The following is a 14,032-nucleotide window of genomic DNA, read 5'->3' as shown; positions in this document are numbered from 1 at the left end:
AGGCACAGGGTCGTCATAAATGAGCTTCATTCAAAGTTTTATCTGTTCATTCCACTCAAAACTATCTCCTCATCTTAGAATATAAATAGGAATTTCTACGCTTTCTACCCCACCTTGGCCAGACAACCAGTGCCAAATATTCTACAAGTTTCTATGTTTTGGTATCCAATCAATATAAGCTGAAAGGAAAGGACACAGACAATTTTGAGAGAAGTGAAAAGTTTCTGTTGAAAAGGTGTCCCTTCTCCTCCTCAGGAGGGCATTTTTTCACCCAAAGACATCTCAGTAAAATCGTCAAATATTAGTGTTGTCTTTTTAAGTGGACATCTCACTCTGACTGATTACCTGATGAACAGCACAACTGTTAAATGTCTCTTGTTTTGCCCTGGGAGCAGAGCACAGTATGAACAACCCTATAAAAGCATTCTTGGAATCTACAGTATTTGTTATTTTTAGTTTTCCATCAGCCTGTTGGAGAATGGATGTGCTCAAAACATGTCTCCTAAAGTTTAGGCACATAGATGAACACAGTTGTGCTGGAGATTATGATAGATAATTCAGCAGGATCATGGTTGTCTTAGTTCTCCAGAGAAACAGAACCAATAGGAACCAACAGTCCACCAGGACTACCTTTGAACTCATTCCTTTTTCAAATTTCAACAACAATTTACCAAAGTATCCTGGATAACAAAAACAATCCAAGTAATTCATCCTAGAAAATCTGTTTATATAGTCTCCTCCCAGCACCACAGAAATCATCACTAAAATATTCTGAAGGACATAAAGTATTTATTAAGAATATCTTACTTTGCATCCAAACTCAGTTACAGAAAAGGGCTAAGCAAAGGTATTTTTCCAAGACAATACACAAACTACACAATTTGAAAAACATCTTCCCTTCTTTATACTATATTGCTGCACAAATATTTTATAAAGTGATTAAATTTGTGGTATGTTCTGAATATGCTTGAAATATTTTTTTCTTTCAAAGGAAAACTACATCTGTACAGTAACAAGATGTCAATAATAATTAGATAACAATTTGGTTACACTTATAAATGCGGTGAAGAGTTTTATACCATATACATTACCTATTGTTTAATACTGCACTGAAAGCCTGCTGTACGTCTATTATTTACAGCTTGCGATCATGGCTTTTCATTCCTTCAACCTCTTGTTTCAGCAGTGGTCTTGGGTGTGTTTTCTGCTTCCATTTTTTGTTGTCAGTCATTGCTGGGATCCATGATTTTGTGACTTTGAAAATGAGGCAGGTGTAATTTGACTGGTGAAAGGCTTGTTGCATTTGACAGAAAACTGCATACCTGCCCCAGGGGCTGCTCTAAATCTGAGGAGTAAGTTTGTGGTTTCTCAGGAGGCGCTCCGAGATACTTTTTATAATGTTGGCATTGCTTATTCCCAATCGAATCATGTTTTGATGAACATAACAGGCAATGCAACCTTAAAAAAAAAACCGGTAAAAATCCAGCTTGGACGTCCTGACTAGGCTCTGCCCCACTTTGAGGTTAGGTGAGTGAAGACACATTTCTAAATTTTCATTTTAAAATTTGGAAAAGGAGTGAGGGGAGGTGATGGTGATGTTTGGAAAGGATCACGTCTAAATGGTCTTCCTGTTAAAGATTATTTTTTTTCTATTGTAATATTAATTATTTCTGACTTTGTTTGCCAGATAGAGGCTTTGTCCCCAGGGTACCTGTTTGGAAAATCTTAGATTTGTGAGATACATTTTACGAGTACCATTTTAATATAAATGTAGTTAAGTTGGTATTTTATGAAACTTTTTCCCCATATGTAATTCCCCATATGTTCTGTATTATTTTAATATTAGAAATTTTAGTCATAGTGAAACAAAATTTCTTTTCTCACCTTCATCTGAACATAGGTAATAAACCTGTTTGAATCTGTTGTTTTGGGCAATAAAATTGCATTTTTAGCTCTCTCATACACACAATGTCACACACATTTATAAAGGTGTCTTATTTTATGTAACTCCAAAGTACGACCGCATCAAAACTACAAATATTCATTGTCTTCTAATTCTGAAGCAATCACTGTAGCTCTTACTCTGTTTATACAGGCTGAATTGCTCACTTACTGTAACAGTCATTTATTCATTTTCTCAGTAATTCATTTATTCAGTGATGGAAACATTATTTTTAGGAATAAGCTTGTCTTTTCAAATACTTACCATGTCAACATTCTTAATATATTGAATTGGTGTCCTCAAATTTTTAATCAAATAACTTTTAATCCACTTTATTGGAAGTACATTAACATAATATAAATTTACTTATTTTACATGTACATGTTGATTAATTTTGACAAACTCATTTTTGTTTTAAGTAACAAACTTACAATATAGAACACTGCTACGTCCACAGAGGTTCGCTCACGCTCTTCTGTGGGCAATCCTATCCTCAAAACCCTCATCTTTTAAGACTCCCAATATGCTTTTCATCACTGTAATTTTTCTTTTTCTAGACCTTTATATAAATGGAATTGTATAATATGTGGTCCTTATGTGTGTTTTGGTTAATTAATAATTTATTAATAACATTAATTAATAATGTTTTTAGATTCATCCATGATGCCATACATCAGAAACTGGTGACTAATCTAGATCCTCTATATTTTCATATAAATTAATTTTTCCAGATTCTAGAGGTTTCCTTGCCTCTTTGGCTTGTGTCCTTTTTGCCAAACTCTCTTTATCTCATCCTTCCTTCTTCTCCTTTTGACCCTCTTCTATAAAGATCTTTGTGACGCATTATGCCAGCTGAATAATTCAGGGTAATCGTCCATCTCAAGACCTTTACATACTCATCTTTGAATGTTCCTTTTGAATCTAAAGTAAGATATTCACCAATTCTGGGGATTAGGAAGTAGGCATTTTTTAGAGACCTATTATTCAATTTACCACACTCGTGATACATGACTATTTCACTTAAGCAGTAAGTTATCTTTTAAAGAAATTGAAAATAAGGAGAAAATGTCTTTTATATTCCTCCACATATTTATGATTTCAAAGGTTTGGTTTTTTTTTCCAAATAGCTTTGTATAGATGCAAATTATATCTGGTGTCACTTTTGCATCTCCTTTAACATTTCTTTGTGTGCAAGTCTATTGGTAATAAATTATCTCAGTGATTATTTCCCAAAAACCTCTTTATTTCATCATTTTGAAAGGTTATTTTGCTAGCTATAGAATTTAGATTGATAGGGTTTTTTTTTTTAATTCAGTACTTAAAAGATGTTGCTCTATTTTCATCTCATTTGCATAGTTTCTGACAAGAAGTCTGCTATAATCTTTCATTGCACAATGTGCTTTTCTTTCTGACTGCTTTTAGATTTTTCTCTCTATGACTGGTTTGCAGCAATCTATGATGTGCCTTGGTGTTTTCTTCATCTTTTTTCTGTTTTGGTTTTAATGAGCTACTCATGTCTGTGGTTTTATTACCTATAAAATTGAGATGGGGAATTTGCTATTATTTCTTCAAATATATTTTCTGCCACTTTTTTTCTCAGACTTCTATTGCACATAAGTTAGAGTGCTTGATACTGTTACAGAGTTCAGTAACTTCTGCCTAATTTTTCTTTCTGTGCTTCATTTTTGCATAGCTTTTTTGTTTGCTTTCGATGTTTAGTTTTGCTTTTTTTTCTGTCTTAAGTTCACTTAACTTTTATTCTTCAGTGATTAATATGCTAATATGTTGCTAATTCTATTTAGTGTATTTTTTTCAGACATTGTGTTTTTTAATCTGCAGAAATACTATTTGTGTTTTTTACATTTTAGATGACTCTTGTTATCATGGGCATATTTTTTCTCTAACTTTTTGAAAATATAAACATATGGAAAATAGTTGTTTTAATAACCTTGTCTGATAACTCCGTTGTCTCCATTATTTTTCAGTTTCCTGCTTCTTTGCATGTTGAAAAATTTTTCAATGAAAAAGGGACAATGTGGATTTTATACCGTTAGGTGCTGGATTTTGTTGTATTCCCTTAAACAATGTTTAACTTGGTTCTGGACTGAGGGACCTACTACATTCTTTTGAGGCTTGCCCTTAGAGTCTATTATGCCAAACACACAGCAGCCTTTAATCTAGGACTAAGTTAACCCTGTTACTTATGCATTGCATTTTTAAGGTTTCTTCTGATGCCCCTTGTATGATTAGTTCTTCCTCTCTGGTTGGTGGGAAAACAAATTATTCCCAGCCTTCTGTGAACTCTGATCATTGTGTAGCTTAATGTTACCCAGTTTTTTCCCCCCACAACCTCAAGTAAATTTATGAATCATCCTCATAAATGCCCAAAGAAGTACTAAGTCAAAGATTAAAGTGGACTCTTCCGCAAATTTTTGTAGCTTTCTCTGTGTCACCCTTGGTACATATTCTTCAGTATTATGTTTACAAATTACAACTACCTGGGCCTTCCCAATTTCTAAGTTGTTTTGTCAACTCAGAGTGTCCCCTGGGCTGTCTGGAACTCCTTTCCTGGTATAACATGGACTGGAAATTGCCTTCAGGCAAAAAGTTGGGACAATCAGAAGGCTTACCTCATTTGTTTCCCTTCTTTCAGGGATCACCAACTTATGTTGCTTATTTCTAATGTTTATAGATTGTCACTTGATATGTTTTGTTTCATTTTTTTTTAGTTTTTGAAGATGGAAATGTAAATCCAGTCTTTTACGCTATCGTGCCTAGAAGCAGACATCACCTGCAAATGATTTTGAGTGTTTTTATTTTATAATTGTGATTTTGAAAGGTTATTTTTCTTGTGTATTACCCACAGTAGGAATAAATGAATGTAAAATTTATTTTAGAGGTTACATTCTTAGGCCATATTAACAGAGATTTATCCAGAGAGTGTAACAGTTTTTCAAATAGCTACACATTATTTTTGTTATTCCAACTTACACTCACAACATCATTTGGAGTGTCTTGTGCATTTCATTTTTCTAGTGATTTACAAAACCAATTTATGGAATCAGTAAATTGGAAAGTCTCTTGCAGTTTTATTTTAATATTTTAAAAATTCTCTGCTTAGTAAATATTCTTACCCTGATTAAAGAATATTAGCATAGGTATAAGGATCATCATATTAAACTTTTCAAATCATAAAATATCTCAGAAATACATACTACATGGAAAATAATATATTTAGCACCCAAAAATGATTTGTTTTTTTCACAAAAATGGCTTTCTTAGATTCATTTATATTCACATTCATTCATTCTCCAATCACTAATTTTGTTTGTCTACTATGTAGTACAGCCTGAGAGAAAACTTAAGAATAATATGACTTCTATAATTTAAACTACATTACACCTTTCCCTTTTCATTTTAAATCTGTTGGTATCATCAATGATCTTCGTAACCCCATGAAACTTTAAAATGATGAAAGGAATGTAAAGGTCTAAATCATCCTCTCTGATCCATGTGTCTGAATCTGATTTTTTATTCCATCATCTTTACAGCATCTTTACAGCAAAATTTTAGGGCCTTAAGGTCTTTCAGTTATAATAGTTATTAAAAATTTTCTTACTTCTAAGTGTGGACTTTATCAGCTATGGTCAGAGGTAGTGCCAAGATTAAATGCTGTCAATAGAAATGTGAACAAGCACCATTTATGTTAATCGCTCAATGGACATTTCCTTCATGATGGATATTACTAGTTTTTGAGCGAAGTGCTCATAATATGTGATATTCTGGTTCTTCCAAGAAACCAGTCTGAAGAGCAAGCAGACAGAGCAGGCCATCTCAAGTGAATTCTCCAACTGCCACTTTCTAAGCCAAGATGGAGGATGTAGAGAAGAATTTGCTGCTTGCCTTTTGTTAGTATTTCATAGTTAATGGTTCTCCGAAGTTGCTTTTTAACCTGTAAGAGGATCTTTTCTCCAAAATCAATTCTGCCTCTGTCCTCAGCACCTACTTCTCTAGTCTGTTTTTCCCTGATCATGACTCCTCAATCTCCCTTCTTCTGCTTATGTAAGGTAGCAGAGAAATCTCTTAATCTGGGCTTCATCTGGCATCTTGCTCTCCTTCTAAACCCAATTATATACCATTTTGTCGGCTTGAGGCTTGAGGACAGTAAGAGGATAATAGCCATTTTCATCTAGTCTATGGCAAATATATGTGCTCAGTATCCATGCAAGTGTGTTCTGGTGTGAGTGGCAATTTTTTTTAGAATTCAAAAAGAAAGATGGAACTTCAGGTTTTTTTCTTAATTACAGCTTTTGTTCTGCTATTGCATACCATTGCCGAAAATTTTAACCTACATATTTAATGCTTTGGTTGTGTGCCCATTTCATGTCAGGCATTATGCTCTGTGCGAGGGATATCATAGCGAACAAATTAGACACAGGAACGTAGAAGTTCATTTAGTAGATGAGGATGGAAATAAACAGAAGCATGAATGCAGAGCTTAAAAGATTGGCATTTGTGGAAAACTAATCAACACTCTTTGTGGAAAAGTCTAGTTTCTGTTGCGCTCCATCCACATAAACACACTTTAAACAACAGCATTGAGGAGAATAATGGACGGAATATCTGAATTTAAAAATAACGTCGCCCAGAGGAGTCTCTATAGTTTAACCGCTGTGTAGTATTTGTGAGAGCCAGAATACTTTTCCTATGTTAATACGTTGATCAACATAAGGTTAATACCATTTCAGAATTAAAAATGTGCAACTTTAAGCAACTGAGAAATTTGGTGGTATAAAAAGATTATTGGCCCTGGCTTAGGGAGATCGATGGGGTGGTTGAAGAAGTACCTCACTCTACCTGGAGTTAACTATAATACTGTAACAGTTCCCAGAACAAAATTGATGTATCTGAGATGTTATCCAGGATGTACACTTATGCTATTTTTGCAAGCTGCTTTCATCATACTCAGAAGGATTTGTCAAGACGCTTACCTGTTGTGAAATTCAACATGATTTCTTGAGGGTGCAATCTAAGGCTGAATTATATCACCTCCTCTTAGTGCTGCTCTATCAATGCCGATGCGATTGTAATTTTTTTTTCTGGGCCCTCTTTATTCAGTGGTTGCTGTACAAAATGTGGGACAAAACAAATGCATGTCATGCTCTAAGACTACTGTATGTCATACGTATTTACCAAGAGTTAAAAAAAGAAAAAAGGAACACGTACAGAAAGCATCTTTACCTATAAACTCTTTTACCTTAAGCCTTAAATAAAATTTTCACTTTGGGCTGGTTGACATGAAATTGGGGCAAATAGACTGACCCTATCATTACTTTTTGTCACAAACTGAGCTGACTTATCTTAAGGAGTTAAAATTGAGGAAGCTAATGCCTTCTTATTAACAAACATTTTAAGATGGAAAATCATTTAATTTCCCAAATAAATCACCTACACATCATCTATGTGCCATTCTTTTTTATATTCCTTTGTAGGTAGGTCTGGAGTGCCAAGGAAGAGATGCTAAAATATATATAATCTCCAATATATACAAGTAAATACAAATTATTGGTCAGGCAAGGAGGGAATGACATTTAAAAAAGAATCCAGCTATTATGGAAGTGTCAAAATTCTGCCTCCATTGCCATTTTGTGGAATAGCTGCATGTTGATCAGGAAACGAACTGGAAAATTCTTATTCCAAGCTTATACAGGATCAGACTATGAGTGACTCCTCTAAATATTTGAGAATTTTGATTGCCTATTTTCAAGGAACTCTTGAATTTCTATAAGTAATTTTCCTATAATAGTGTGGATTTTGTTTCTAGGAAGGCCATTGAGAAAGCTGTGACATTTTAGCATTTGTAAATAATGAGGCAGTGCATCCAGCTTGATATCATATCATAACTATGTGCATTTCTATTTCATCGATAGGAGACAAGACATCTTATGGCGATGTAGTTTTCTGCATGTAAGTACTGCCAAGTATTAACTCCTTGACATGCCAGTCTAAGAATAACATTCTCATACTTCCGTGTGGTAACTGAAATTAGTGCCTAAAATCTAATACATGTTGAATACATTATCCCCACCCCCACTTTCCTTTCATCAGATGTGTTCTGTTCCTTTCATCCTCTTCACTCTTCCTTTCCCCATGGCTATGGGGCTCTCTTTGCCTCTTGCTTCCCTTATCTTCCTCACTTTTTCCCTCTGCATTGAAGTACGCTACTTTGAAACATACCTTTTTCTTATCTTATCTTTTATCTTTTTCTTCTTCACAGCTCTTTTCTGTTACATTTTGACTAAGTTTCACGGGAATCTTTATGTGTTGCAGAACTCCAACACCTGACCGTGGGATACAATTTCTCAGCATCAGTATAGAGAGAGTAGAAGGTGTGAACACCCAGTCCCGGAGTGCAGGATGGGGGTTGGTAAGAGTGAAGGTACTGGGCTGTTTTGTAAGCAGGCAGATGTTAGCTTTATACACAATGAGCTTTCTTCCTATAGATTAAATCTATTGCCATGGTCTTCTCCTGCCTGTTGCAATCCATTTTAAACACAGTCCTCAACATGGCATGACTACCTTCATCCCATTGCCTACTTTGCCTAAGCACGGCTACGTACTCATTCAGCTGTGCCTGAAGTCAACGACCAGATACTCTTATTGCTTCTGGCTATGTGTACATTTTATGTATGCTGTTATCAGTTTTATTATCTTATTGTTTTTTCTACCTCCATTGTTGACACAGTGTTGTATAGGAATGACTCCATTAATCATACTTCTACAAATCTGATTCCACACTGTGGTCCAAAAATACGATTTTAGCCTCTGTGTCCACTCTTGACTTCCCTATTGAACACTGACATTAGGAACCCAATGTAGATCCAAAATGTAAAGGTATAAAACTATTAAACTTTTGGTATCAACCATCTCATAATTTATGGCCATTTATTTTGTAATTACTGCTTAGAAAAAAAAAAATCCATCATTGCTCCGTGCCAGCTTTAACTGCAGCAGAGGATTTAAAGACGAATTCAGACTTCAGCCTTCCCCTGAGGCTGATGGACTTCTCCTTTCAAAGTAGGACACTTCTATCTGATGGCATTAACCATAAAATCCCCCATTTCAAGTCTATGATATCCTGAAGGACAACGGCTCATTTCATTTCTTATCAAGAAATCGAGCAGATCAGTCATATTTCCCGAATCAAATGACATTTCAGAAAATTCATTTGAACCAAAAATGAGGTTTCCTCTCTGCAGACTCCAATTAGTTTGAAAGTGGTTTCTGATGACAATTTTCAAAATAACTGAGTGGTATATATTTTTTTTAAATCCTGATTTGTATGTATATGACTAAGTCAACTCATATTTCACACACACATATATATGATTACTGACACACACATATCTACACTGCTCCACAGCCTGCACACACACACCCACACAAACACACAGAGGCCTCCCAAGAGCCACAGCTCGCCTGATACGCAGTATAAATCTTTAATTTCAGTAATCAGCATTAATAGTAAAATACTTAAGATCTTTCTGCCTTCCTTTTTTTTTTATCCCATTACCCTAGGTATTCCAGGGGGAGCACGCTCCCTCGTTTGCTCCCTAAGTACACAAAATTAGCTGCTTATCGGTTGATCTTCTTACATGATCCTTTAAAAATCCTTTGTGTGCGCGCACACAGCCACTTATGCAGCGTCCAAGGCCGCTTTTGCCTTTAGAGGAAGCCCAGACAAGCCACCCCCAGCCTTTTCCCTCCCCACTCACAGGGGGCTTGGGCCTAATTAAATTGCTCTCAAAGACAAGAAGGGATGAATTTTCTTCTTTCCATCTCCCTTGTCACCCATTTAACTCAGCTGACATTCACTGACTCCTTTTTACTTATGTTCAAAAAAAAAAATCCACAAGCACACACACACACACACACACACACACACAAGCCCCATAAAGGCAGGGTTTAGAGAACCGGGTGATGGAGGGAGGGGCAGTGTTCGTGGATAAACTCTTAATCTGGTTACTCCCTGTGATTTATAATTTCAGAAACAAACAATGGAAAAAGAAAGTGCCAGAGGAGAGGTTTGATTTCTCTCACTGGCTTCGATTTTATTCCATTAAACAAACAACCATGAAGACTAAAACACACACACACGCACATGTATCAGTGCTTCTGGTCAGGCCTACCCCCTCTTTTTGTTCCCCGGTTCAGATTAATGAGGGAGGTTGGGAAAACTCTGATGAGCGGAGCCTGTTAATGTAGCTCAGCCCAAGAGGGGCAGAGGGGAGCCGCCGCACTTTGGCCGGCTGGCTATTGATTGGACTGGGGGTCACCGGGGAGCGGCTGCCGGGGCTGCATTTCTGAAGCCGGGGTTCAGGGAGCGGTTGGAGAGCTTTGGCTGGACCAGACAACAGAAGCCCTGTGCAAGTCAAGCTCCAGTAAGGGCCTGGGAAGAACCAGGCAATTAGCCTTTGAAGGTCATGGAAAGTCCCTCCCCCTCTTCTCTCTTTTCACCACAGTATCCAGCCTTCCTTCCCCGCCGCCTCCTTTCTTCATCACCCATACTCCAGGCACATCTGAGGAATCCATTCAATTAAATCTCTCTGGCTCCAGCTGGCTCGGGAGTGAAAGGTCAGTGGAGTTCAGGAGGGAGAAAGACACGAGGAGGAGCTGGAGCTTGGGGCTGCCTCCGACCCGGGCTCCCCACTCCCTCCCCCCTCAACACCCTGCCAATGCTCCCCACTTCCTTTCTACCTACCATCTTTAATGATACCCGACGGTCAATTACTCCCCAGCAGTGAAAGATGCCCGGGAGCATCATTGTGGTGGGGAGGGATCGATCAGGCTTAAAAAAAAGAAAAAAGACGATAATGATAACCTGTGGACATAATGTCAGTTTGCTGTGCTTCTTGAAGGCCTAGCATGGGTGGCCTGGGCCAGTCCAGCTGCTTGGAGGGACCACGTGAACCCTTGGAATCTTCCCTCCCCACATTTTGTCCTGCCTTAAAGAGACCTAATTAGATGGGGCGATACTCTGCTGGCTTGCATTCTTGCTGGCCTGCTTGGGTCCAGAAACAGAAGAGAAAAAGCAAAGATGACTGATTCCATTTTCACAAAGCACACGCCTCAAGTTAACCAAAAAATAGCATCTCTAAATATCTCTGGTAACATAAGAGAACACTTTAGGAGACTTTGTTCGGGGAATTCAGCTAGGTGTGTAGAGAATTTTTAAAACCCTATTATGACTTTAAATGAGAGATACTAAAAAATAATTTGGGGAAAGGATTCATTAGACAAAAGTAGTTCAGGAAGAGGTTTGCAGAAATTTTGTGCACATATATATAAACACACACATACACACAAAGACATCTTTTTTGGGGAAGATGATGAACTTAGAAGGGTTTCTTTTCATTGTCTATCTTCAATATTTATCTAAGATAATGTGGGAAATGATATGAGTGCTGGGTTACACAAGGTGATAATCAATCCCAATTTGAACAACATGTGGTCCTTCTCTAACAAAACTTAGAATCTGTCACATTGAATACTCAGGCATAAATATTTCATACAGTGTTGCCACTGTATTTTCTTTTAACTTAGTGATCTTACTGCATCTATACACTTCTGTTTTCTTTTATATCCCCTTTTTCCTTAAGTGTGGGGATACAGATTCTAGTACAACTAATATCTTAACTTGCAATCAGATTTTTTCTGTTGTCACATTATTTTCTGCATCATTTGATGAGCCAAACTACATCTTCCTATATTCCTACTAAACTATTTGATGATGCTTTTTATTTTGCTGTGTAATTGGGTGAGCAATCATGTGATAAACATAAGTTGGGTAGGAAATCAAAGAAGCAATGTTAAAAACAATGAATATATATTTCAGGAAAGTTCCTTAGATGTTAAATGTGTTAGAAGGAAGGGCTGTAGAAAAAAGTATTACTTCTTTGTAGATTTTACGACTGCCAAGATAAACTCTGAAAGACATCTAATACAGTTGAAGGATGATAGTTTTCTTTTATAACCTAACATTATGCTTCTTGAAATGTGTATAGGAGGTAGACAGTTGTGTATTTAGCTAAATTAAAAATAAACGTGGGGGTCAAAAAGGTAAAAAGAAAAAATAATTATACTTAAAAAAAATGCAAGCCAACCTAAGACTGTTGAGAAAAGGTGGAGCGTTGTGTTCTGGGCACTGAGAAAAATGGGGGGGAAGAAGAAGGTAGTAAACATACGAGAGACATAGTGCAGGGTTTTTCCACGCTATAGGTTCTAACATAAAATTCTAACAAACATTGTATAATTCAACTCAGAAAACCATTTTTTCTACTTTTGTCTAATGAATCCTTTCACTAAATTATTTTTTAAATATCTATCCTTTAAACTATACAATCATAATAGGATTTTTAAAAATCTCTGTATACCTAGGTGAATCCTTCAAACAAAGAAAATAGAGTCCCAAATTATAGATTATCTTAAACAAAGTACAACACCTATGATACACTGATGGGCGTGTGTGTGTGCATGTGTGTGTGTGTGTGTGTGTTTTCCCACCAAATTACAGGAAGTAGTGTGAGCAAGTCACAAGACTGACTTGCCTCCTAGGGCATGGCAAAAAAAAATGGAAATAGTTTCTTTTATTTAAGGGCTCAGTTTACAAAAAAAAAAAAATAGTGCCTGGCACAGAAAAGAGCTCAACAAGTTTTAACAATGGTGATGATGATTGTTATTATTATTTCCTACAGGGTTTAGCATGAGCTTTAAAGATCCTTTTTGTCTGCAATGTGGGACATACACTGGGTGAACAAGAGTATGTGCAAGTTGACAGTAGGTACTTGGGGAAAACTGAATTAAGGTGACGATGGTTGGAATGGAAAGGGTTAGGTGCACTTGAGAAATACTGCAGACGTAAAATCAACAAGGTGTCTTCAATAAGTGGTGCTGGGACAATTGGACAGCTACATGTAAAAGAATGAAATTAGAACATTCTCAAAAATGGATTTAAGACCTAAATGTAAGACCAGATACTATAAAACTCCTAGAGGAAAGCATAGGCAGAATCCACTTTGACATAAATCACAGCAATATTTTTTTGGATCTGTCTCCTAGAGTAAAGGAAATAAAAGCAAAGATAAACAAATGGGACTTGATTAAACTTAGAAGCTTTTGCACAGCAAAGGAAACCGTTAACAAAACAAAAAACAATCTCCTGAATGGAAGAAGATATTTGCAAATGATACGACCCATAAGGGATTGATCTCCAACATACATACACAGCTCATACAACTCAACATTAAAAAAACAAAAACCTGACTAAACACTGGGCAGAACAACTTAATAGGCATCTTTCCAAAGAGGAAACGCAGATGGCCAATAGGCACATGAAAAGATGTTTAACGTCACTAACTGTCAGGGAATGCAAATGAAAACCACAATGAGGTATCACCCCACACCTGTAAGAATGGCTATCATCAAAGAGAACACAAACAACAAATGCTGGTGAGGACGTAGAGAAAAGGAACCCTTGTACACTGCTGGTAGGAATTCAAATTGGTGCAGCCACTGTGGAAAACAGTATGGAGGTTTCTCAAAAACCTAAAAATAGAACTGCCATATGACTCGGCAATTCCACTCCTGGGTATATACCTGAGAAGAACAGAAACACTGATGTGAAAAGATACATGCACCCCAGTGTTCATAGCAACATTATTTGCAATTGCCAAGATGCAAAAGCTACCTAAATGTCCATCAACGAATGGATAAAGAAGATATTATATATATATATATACCCTATATTCTTATTAAACTATTTGATTATATATATATATATATATATATACATATATATATATACACACACATATATATACACACATACACACACACAGTAGAATACTTCTCAGCCATTAAAAAGAATGGAATTTTGTCATTTGCAGCACACAGATGGACTGGAGGACATTATGCTAAATGAGTCATAGAAAGACAAATACTGTATGATATCACTTATACATGGAATCTAAAAAGTACAACAAACTAATGAATATGACAAAAAAGAAGCAGACATATAGAGAACAAACTAGT

General features: G+C 36.4%; 1 long non-coding RNA gene across 1 annotated transcript in view; it reads right to left on the bottom strand.

Moving 5' to 3' along the window:
• LOC140691305 (uncharacterized) overlaps positions 1 to 14,032 on the bottom strand; it is a 51,526-nt gene that overhangs the window by 24,992 nt on the left and 12,502 nt on the right. The window contains exon 3 of the long non-coding RNA XR_012066909.1: positions 6,934 to 7,066. This is a non-coding gene — a long non-coding RNA (uncharacterized lncRNA). The remainder of the gene's footprint in view (positions 1 to 6,933; positions 7,067 to 14,032) is intronic.

The sequence above is a fragment of the Vicugna pacos genome, chromosome 34 (assembly GCF_048564905.1).
Source record: "Vicugna pacos chromosome 34, VicPac4, whole genome shotgun sequence".
Lineage (NCBI taxonomy): Eukaryota > Metazoa > Chordata > Mammalia > Artiodactyla > Camelidae > Vicugna > Vicugna pacos.
Note: the sequence above shows the minus strand (reverse complement) of the source record. Positions and strands in the feature narration are given on the sequence as shown.